The sequence below is a fragment of the Ovis canadensis genome, chromosome 2 (genome assembly GCF_042477335.2).
Source record: "Ovis canadensis isolate MfBH-ARS-UI-01 breed Bighorn chromosome 2, ARS-UI_OviCan_v2, whole genome shotgun sequence".
Taxonomy (NCBI): Eukaryota; Metazoa; Chordata; class Mammalia; order Artiodactyla; family Bovidae; genus Ovis; species Ovis canadensis.
The window spans coordinates 124,251,334-124,259,900 of NC_091246.1; the positions used below are offsets into that span (position 1 = coordinate 124,251,334).

Consider the following 8,567-nt stretch of genomic DNA (forward strand, 5'->3'; position numbering starts at 1 on the left):
TGACATACAGGTCTGTTTCTAGGCTGATCAGTCTACCTCACCCTAGGGTAGGCTGCTCTTGGACCACATTAGCCCACATTTTTGCTCAAAGCAATAGATCACAAAGATAGCCTCTATCTTCAAATGTTATTCCGGTAGCTTTTAAGTGAGAGCTTGTGCTAAAGTAGTGTTTTCCAAATGAGTAAGATCAAGAATTAATTGAAACATTCATTAAAAAAATAGAGTTTTAGACTTCCCCTGGAGATACTGATCCAGGAGATCTGGGTTGAGGACAGGGAATGTCACTCAGCTATTTTTATTCGACAATTTAAGGAAACACCAGGTTTAACCATCAGCGATGTCTCTCACTGGGTATTCAAGAGCAGAACAGGGAAAAGCTATTAGCTACTGCAACTGCCTTGGTTGGCTAAGGGTCAACTATATTGACTTTTTTTGTAACAAAAATTAAGTGCTGGAAAAATGTTGATCTACATAATAAGTATTTCACATTAGCATAATATTGCTATTGAAATATAGATTTCAATGTCTTCTCAGAATGCATTTGAAAAGTATGAAAAAATATTCCATTTAGAAATACTTTTAAACTTGATAGTGACTCCTTTTTATCCTCTCCTCCAGAGTTAGAAACATTTTCACTAACTGTAAGCTCTTTTCTATCTGCTACCTTCCAACTACACACTTAAACTTCTATATGCTAAAAGATGTTTTTAGCATACCACCAAGGTGTCAGAAATGAAACCTGAAATCATATAGAATATTAAAAAGAAAAAAAGATAGTAGATTCAGTGTAGCTATCTTAATTGTGGGAAAAATAAAATATTTTAAAATTTAATGCCTAATTCAAGACAAAAAAGTATGGCTTGTAGAAAGAATCTTTTCCAGCAGAATATTTGTTTGGCAGCTGTTAACCCTATTGTTAATCTTGTTGTTTTTCAGTAGCTAAGTTGTGTCTGACTCTTTGCAACCTCATGGACTAGCACCCCAGGTTCCTCTGTCCTCAGTTATCTCCCAGAGTTAGCTCAAATTCATTTCCATTGAGTTAGTGATGCTATCTAACCGTCTCATCTGCTATCAGTCCCTTCTCCTTTTGCTTTCAATCATTCCCAGTATCAGGGTCTTTTCCAGTGAGTTGGCTCTTTGCATCAGGTGGCCAAAGTATTGGAGCTTCAGCTTCAGCATCAGTCCTTCCAATGAATATTCAGGGTTGACTTCCTTTAGGATGGACTGGTTTGATCTCCTTGCAGTCCAAGAGACTCTCAAGATTCTTCTCTAGCACTACAGTTTGAAAGCATCAATTCTTTGGCACCCAGCCTTGTTTATGGTCCAACTCTCACTACTGGAAAGATCGTAGCTTTGACTATATGGACCTTTGTCGGCAAAATGATGTCTTTGCCCTCTAGGTTTGTCACAGCTTTCCTTTCAAGGAGTAAGGTCTTTTAATTTCATAGCTGTAGTCAACATCCACAGTGATTTTGGAGCACAGGAAAATAAAATTTGTCACTATTTCCACTTTTCCCCCTTCTACTTGCCATGAAGTGATGGGACTGGCTGCCATGATCTTAGTTTTTGAATGTTGAGCTTTAAAGTCAGCTTTTTCACTCTGCTCTTTCACCTTCATCAAGAGGCGCTTTAGTTCTTCACTTTCTGCCATTAGAGTGGTATCATCTGCATATCTAAGGCTGCTTTCTTCATGAATATCACTAATCTTATTAATCCTCAAATCCATTTTTAATGTTTCCTTTTGAATGTAACACTTTTAGTCATTTTATCTTTTCTTCTGAACTTTGCAACACTTACTTTTGGCACCAACTCACTTAACACTCGCTTTTCATGGTCTATAGGAGCCATGTTTAGGCCACAGGAGAGCTGGTTCTTAGGCTCTGCTTGGCCTTTAACCAACCAGGTGTAAAACCTTAGCCACATGAGTGGGCTCTCAGGGACTTGTTTTCCTCATTTTTGTAAACATAAAAAAGGAAAAGAGAGAAAGGACAGAGAGATTGGAGGAGGTGATTTCTATGATCTGTTCCAGTTCCAAATTTTCTGATTTTTAATTATCCATTTTCCAGATAAAAGAGGTTGGGGAATATTATTCAGCCTTAAAAAGGAATGAAATTTTCTGGCATATACCTCAATATGCATGAACCTTGGAAATATTATCCTAATTATAAGAAGCCAGGCTTAAAAAAACAAGTATTGTATGATTCCACTTATATGAGGGACCCAGAATAGTTAAATTCATAGAGACGGAAAGTAGAATGGTGGTTACCAGGGCTGGGAGAAGCTGGCAATGCGGACTTATTGTTTAATGGATCCAGAGTTTTAATTTGGGATGATGGTAAAGCTCTGGAGATGGATAGTGATGATGGTTGTATAACAGTGGAAATGTACTTAATGTAAGAGAAATGTACCCTTGAAATTGGTTAAAATGGTAATTTTATGTTATATGTATTTAACTACGATTTTTAAAGAGTAAAACACAAAATTACAAGTTCAAAAAAACATATATTTCTAAAGCTTTTGATGTTTATCATCAACCTAGTAAGGAAGGGCATAATAAATATTGTTGGTTGAATGAAAAAAAAAATGTTTGTGGGGGACAAGTCATGAAAATTAAGTTGAAAAAGAGCACTAGGTTCTTTGCCTTGTATTTGACTTTACACTGCAATCACACTGGTTGTATTGTTTTGGCCATGTTGTGTGGCATACAGAATTTTAATTCCCCAACCAGAGATTGAACTCACACCCCCTGCATTCGGAGCAGGGAGTCTTAACCTCTGGACTGCCAGTAAAGTGCCCACACTGGTTTTCATACTTAAATTGTGTTTCTGGGTTACAGTGGTTTGGGTTAGTGAACCTTATGAAGAAGGCCTAAGCCCCTGACCCCAGTTCTAACTGTTCTCTCTCTAATAGGTTTTAAGTTCCTTGAGAGCAGGACACACAATTTTTTCATCTCCTCATGATACACAGTGAGAATTCTGCAATTTAACTGACTGATATCATTCCATTTGAGATAAACATGTTTAAAAGGATTTTATTGCACTAAGATTAATCTGTAAGGGTTTAATCATTATGTAAGTTTTAGGATTATAACTGTGAGGAAACATGATTCAAAGGAGTTCTTAACACAATATTTTAGAAGATGGTTATTATTATTTATTTCTGCAGTGATAAATTACATGACCTAAAATAAGAAAGCAAAGATCACAGATCACATTATGTGTCATTTTGGCAGACTGGATTTCTGGCAGCCTATATCTTATCATTCTACTTCCATTTTGTAGAGGTGAATGTTTATTTTTAACAGATATTTAAGGAACACAAAGAAATAGCACCTTTTACTTGAAAAGGTCAAAATACTAAAAGGATATAAAAGGTTCATTAAAGCCACTTCAGTACATTAATATACTAAATGCATTTGCATTCTTATTAATCCTGAAACCACAGGTAATTGTCTAAGCTGGTTAATATTTATCTTCTTGATCTCATTTTTCCATTTCTATTTCCCTCATTTTTTGCTATTCATGGAAGCTTATAGTCAGCCACATTTTAAAAACAGATCTTTCATGACTCCCAGATCAAACTGAGATTATATGGGATTACATGTCATTCTGAGAAACTCCAAGGAGTTAACTAGAGGGGTTTTCTAGAACTTGGCAGATAAGATCCTATTTTTGAAACTACTGATAATTTAAAAAGTTTAAGTACATTAGGATTACCTTAACCATATTAAATAACATTTTCCTTTAGTCATTTGAATTTAATCCTTTGCTATTTATTACAGCTCTCATTATTATCAAGGGAAACCTACCATCATCACTCTGTAAAGAAAAGGACAAATTTAAGTACCTATTGATAAAGTTAGCAAATACTTACATTAATTTAAACTTGGATAATTAAGTTAAAAGATTTTAAATACTGAGTTGATTAAAATGAAAACAAGAAAGGAAGGACCCCTTTTCCACCTTTCAAAAAGAAAAAAAAAAGATCGAGAGAGTGCAAAAGAAATAGAGACAGAAAGAAACGAATACTTTCCATGTGGTAATTCATCTGAATGAATCCTTTTATAGATAATTAATATTTTACTTTATCAATTCATTTTTATATATAATTAACCACATTTTATGCCCAAGTTTTATTTTTGGTTTTTTTTTTCTTCTTTTAGATGGTGTTGGGTCATTTTAATAAAAGTTATAAGTAAGTTACTAAAATTTGCATGCTGGTCTTCCCTGATTAGGAACACAAAAGAAGTAACTAATAAGGCTGTTATATGAAAGAGAATCCCTTTGCGACCCCATGGACTGCAGCTCACCAGGCTCCTCTGTCCATGAGATTTTCCAGGCAATGATACTGGAGTGGGTTGCCATTTCCTTCTCCAGGGCATCTTCCCAACCCAGGGATCGAACCCAGTTCTCCTGCACTGCAGGCAGATTCTTTATCGACTGAGCTACAAGGGAAGCCCACATGAAAGAGAAATGATCAAGTACAATGTTTTGCTGTAGATTACTTTCACAGTAACCTGCACTAAATATCCTTTAATAAAGTGCTGTTATAACATTAAAGAACTTGAATTAAGATTGCCTACCACAAGGGAACACCAGACCACCTGACCTGCCTCTTGAGAAATCTGTATGCAGGTTAGGAAGCAACAGTTAGAACTGGACATGGAACAACAGACTGGTTCCAAATTGGGAAAGGAGAACGTCAAGGCTGTATATTGTCACCCTGCTTATTTAACTTCTATGCAGAGTACATCATGAGAAATGCTGGACTGGAAGAAACACAAGCTGGAATCAAGATTGCCAGGAGAAATATCAATAACCTCAGATATGTAGATGACACCACCCTTATGGCAGAAAATGAAGAGGAACTAAAAAGCCTCTTGATGAAAGTGAAAGTGGAGAGTGAAAAAGTTGGCTTAAAGCTCAACATTCAGAAAACTAAGATCATGGCATCTGGTCCCATCACTTCATGGGAAATAGATGGGGAAACAGTGGAAACAGTGTCAGACTTTATTTTGGGGCACTCCAAAATCACTGCAGATGGTGACTGCAGCCATGAAATTAAAAGACGCTTACTCCTTGGAAGGAAAGTTATGACCAACCTAGATAGCATAATGAAAAGCAGAGACATTACTTTGCCAACAAAGGTCCATCTAGTCAAGGCTATGGTTTTTCCAGTGGTCATGTATGGATGTGAGAGTTGGACTGTGAAGAAAGCTGTGTACCGAAGAATTGATGCTTTTGAACTGTGGTGTTGGAGAAGACTCTTGAGAGTCCCTTGGACTGCAAGGAGATCCAACCAGTCTATTCTAAAGGAGATCGGCCCTGGTGTTCTTTGGAAGGGATGATGCTAAAGCTGAAACTCCAGTACTTTGGCCACCTCATGCGAAGAGTTGACTCACTGGAAAAGACTCTGATGCTGGGAGAGATTGGGGGCAGGAGGAGAAGGGGATCACAGAGGATGAGATGGTTGGATGGTATCACCAACTTGATGGACGTGAGTCTGAGTGAACTCCGGGAGTTGGTGATGGACAGGGAGGCCTGGCGTGCTGCGATTCATGGGGTCGCAAAGAGTAGGACACAACTGAGCCACTGAACTGAACTGAACCACAGAAAAGAGACTGAATATGTAAAAAGCTTTGCTAAATTCAATCACCCTGGAAGGCTTGACCAAAAACAATATAAAAGTTTCAGATTTCCTCAATGTGTGACATTATCACATTAGCAAAACCACAGCTTCCATTTATGAACATGTTATCTTCAGGAATGCTAATAGATTATATCAGCAGCAGTTATTGCCCATCTGTGATTTCCAGTCTTGCCTTTTGTGTTTGTTTTGGTTTGCCCTTTTAAATTTTTTATCATTTTGACCTATTTTAAGTATCTTCTTTCCCTTAGAAATTCTGACTCAGGAAATCCCAGGTAGCAAACTGGAAGTCTTTTAAAAACCAATGCTATCCTCCCTTCCTCTCACGTGCCCTCTCAGTTCAGTTCAGTTCAGTGGCTTAGTCGTGTCCGACTCTTCGTGACCCCATGAATCGCAGCACGCCAGGCCTCCCTGTCCATCACCAGCTCCCGGAGTTCACTCAAGCTCACGTCCATTGAGTCAGTGATGCCATCCTGCCATCTCGGTAATTTTAAAAATTAGACAAGTTTGGGGACTACTACTCACCAATCATGAGAGATGAGAAACAAAGTACCCTCAGCTCTTCCTTCATCTCTAAGCTCCAAATCAAACAAAAACATCAATCTAGAGAGTTTTATTTGCTTCATTAGTTTAAGCAATTAATTAATGCTTAAGCAATTAATGCTTAAGCAATTCAAGATTCAAAATATTTTAACAAGGACATTTATTGAGGACACATATCTAGAAAAATTTCATGTATATATCATCCTCACACTTAATAAATGAAGACACATGGTTTTATTAATCACTTTATAGAACACCATTATCTCAGGCAATTTGTCTACAAAATGACATGGATTAAGATATACTCTAATTGGTATGAGAGAGAGATAAAAGCAGAAATAAATATATAATGAATACTATATAGCTTTTGTTTGCTGCTGCTGCTAAGTCGCTTTAGTTGTGTCCGACTCTGTGCGACCCCATAGATGCCCTAACAGGCCTTATATTTCAGATTAGAGGTGATATTTTTTCTTTTTAATTTTCAGAACTACCACTAGTATAGCTGTAATTTAAATCTATAATAAGATATTTCACATTAAATAGTATGAGTCCAAGCTGCAATTTCCAATTAAGTGGTGATTTAGTCCAAAAGCTTGAAAAGAAATGGTAGCTTATTCTATGAAGAAATAAATTGTAACTTTGTGCATTTTACGTAATCTTCTTCATGACTATGACTAAGAACTAACTTCAAGAGTAGTTTAAAAATCCACAAGAGCTTAAAAAGTAGATTCTAAGAATGCAAACAAATATCTGCCTCGAAAAAATGAACTCTTCTATCACCTTTCTCCCCCTAATATTCCCTATTTTAAAAGGTAAAAAATTAGGTCACTTAGCTAAGTCATCCCTTAATAGTGGTTCGGTAGATTATTTTCATCATTAGACTATTATCAGGCTGAGTAGGGCTGATCCTTATCAACGTCTTTGATTTTTAAAGCTAGGAGTCACAGAAAAAAAGTTAAAAAAAGGTTTTATTCAACATGTGGGATGCACTCAAGAGGTCTATCCACACAGCCTTAACCCACTGTTCTGTGGAAGTGAACGCATTCACACAGCGAGCAAACTTCTGCTTATTCAACGCTTTAAAAGTAGCTTTAAAACGGAAAATCCCCCTAGTACTCTAATCGTTTGTACGTATTCTTCATGAATGTAATAAATAATCTAGGGAATTTTTTTTTCATGCTCCTTGTGTCTTAACAATATACTTAATTCGGCCAAACCCATGTAAACTATTTTCCCCTCTGGTCACACCAAATAATTATGCACATCTCATAAAATCATCTTTCAAAATGCACGGGATTAAAAGCAAGAAGGCAAAGACTTCTAAATACAGCCCCTTGGTGTTTATTTTACACTTATCTTAGGTCACTAGCGTCAGCCAACAGCGATGGACACTTGGAAGCATCTCTCAAAGCAAAACGAAGGGGCGCTTGACAGCTACGCCATCTACCTGTTGAACCCGGGGCACTGCGCTCGGCTATAGTCAGATCAGCTTCTACGACTTAAAAATGCTAATGATCGAATTAAAAAAAAAAAAAAGTTGTCTGCCAGTCCTTCTTCCTTCCGTCTATTTCTTTCGGGTAGTTTCTGCGGAACCGAGGGAGCCAGAGGACTCGCGAGCTCCTCCGCCCGGCTGGTAGCAGCAGCGAGCGGGCCGGGCCGGGCCGGGTGGCGGGCTCGCTGCAGTGGACAGAGGTCATCACAGGCCGGGCGGAGAGGCAAGGCGCCCTCCCAACCCAGATTTACTCACCCACCGTGCGGAGAGGCGATGGGTGCGTGCTGTTCGCCCCGCGGGGAGACCCAGACCCGAGCAGGAAGGGAGGCTGTGGCGCCGGGGCGAGGGGCGCGTAAAGAGGAAAACGTATTACCTAAGCCGGGATGCGGAGCCAGAAGGAGGCTGCAGCCTTTCCCTCCAGAAACGGAAGAGGCGGGGGAGGAGGAGGCGGAAAACGCGGAGGAGGAGGTGGCCGGGCGCGCGAGGCTAGCGAGGGGCGCGGGGCGTAGGGCCGCCGGCGCGACTCCAGGGCGAGGGGCGGGGAGCGCGGCGGTGGTCGTCCGACAGCGGGGCGCAGCCGGGCGGCGCGCGGCCTCGCTCGGCCCGGGATCGCAGACCGCAGCATCCGTCAAGCCGCCGCCCCCCGCGTCCCCCGGGACCGCGGCGTGGAAAGCCGCGGTGACGCCTCGAGGCTCCCGGGGCGAAGCGGGCATCCCACGCCTGCCTGGCCGAGTCTGCAACGTCACAAGTGGAGCGTGATGATTCGGAGGGGAGTGCCAGGAAGAGAAGGGCTCCGGGGTCACCTAATCCACTGTTTTGTTCTTGCAGCCGCCCACAAATTCGGTTTTAGTATCTTCCTCCTCCATTCTTCCGTCCTCTTTTATTT

General features: G+C 40.0%; 1 protein-coding gene across 7 annotated transcripts in view; it reads right to left on the reverse strand.

Annotated features, from left to right (window-relative positions):
* INPP1 (inositol polyphosphate-1-phosphatase) overlaps positions 1 to 8,567 on the reverse strand; it is a 29,757-nt gene extending 21,190 nt beyond the window's left edge. The window contains exon 1 of one of the 7 annotated variants that reach the window (XM_069576985.1): positions 8,055 to 8,567. The gene's annotated coding sequence lies outside the window, so the exon portion shown is untranslated. Of the gene's footprint in view, positions 1 to 7,636; positions 7,712 to 7,936 lie in introns of those variants that run through there. The other 6 variants (XM_069576986.1, XM_069576992.1, XM_069576991.1 and 3 more) reach the window with 6 other exon arrangements.